Below are 914 nucleotides of genomic sequence, written 5' to 3'. Positions count from 1 at the left end.
ATAGACAGATACAGATATAGATATATAGATATACTTGGAGGGGTACACGGACTTGTCCAGGCCAAAAAGGCAAACAATTTAATATTGTTTTTCTAGTTCAATCTTTCTTTCCACTCTAGAAAGATCTTATACTTCTTATTGTTCTGAAGAGGGATTGTAAGAGGTCCAGGAACTTTCTATTTCAGCTTTTGTAGACTAACCCACAGTATTTGTGCGCACTTGTTTACTATTACAGGTGGTGGACTCAAATGACCTCTGACTTGTGACTTCAAATGACCTCGAAGGTCAACCACACAGCCCATGTCCGAACTGGAGGTCATGTGAGTCTCCAAGCCAGAAATTGGGCTGCTGAGTCCAGTCTTTCGAGCGTGTATTACCAGTGACCTCAAATGACCTCCAACCTGGAACCTCAAATGACCTTGGAGGTCAAGCCCACACAACGAAAATCCAAACGGGAGGTCATGTGAGTCTCCATGCCAAAAATTAGGCTGCTGGGTCCAGTCGTTGAGTGTGCATTACCGGTGATATCAAATGACATCCAACCAGTGACCTCAAACGACATCAGAAGTCTACCTTACACTCTACCGCTGACCTCAAATGACCCAGAACTGAATTTTGACTCTCAAAAACCATCCTTGGGTCACCTTGCTTCACAATATACAGTATATGGTTCTAGGGGTTTCTGGCCCTTGGTTACAAAGTGACTGAAGGACAAACAACGTGACTTTTATCTCTCTCTCTCTCTCTCTATAAGAGCCACATTGTATGTTTGATTGTTTGTCCTTCAATCATGCCCTAACAAATTGTCAGCGACCCCTAGAACTATATATATATATTCTGAATCAGGGTGATCCAAGGATGGCTTTAGGGGGGTCAAAGTTCAGACCTGGGTCATTTGAGTTAGAGTGTTCGCG

The sequence above is a fragment of the Coenobita brevimanus genome, chromosome 21 (assembly GCF_032717465.1).
Source record: "Coenobita brevimanus isolate Jiangsu-jjx chromosome 21, ASM3271746v2, whole genome shotgun sequence".
Taxonomy (NCBI): domain Eukaryota; kingdom Metazoa; phylum Arthropoda; class Malacostraca; order Decapoda; family Coenobitidae; genus Coenobita; species Coenobita brevimanus.
Note: the sequence above shows the minus strand (reverse complement) of the source record.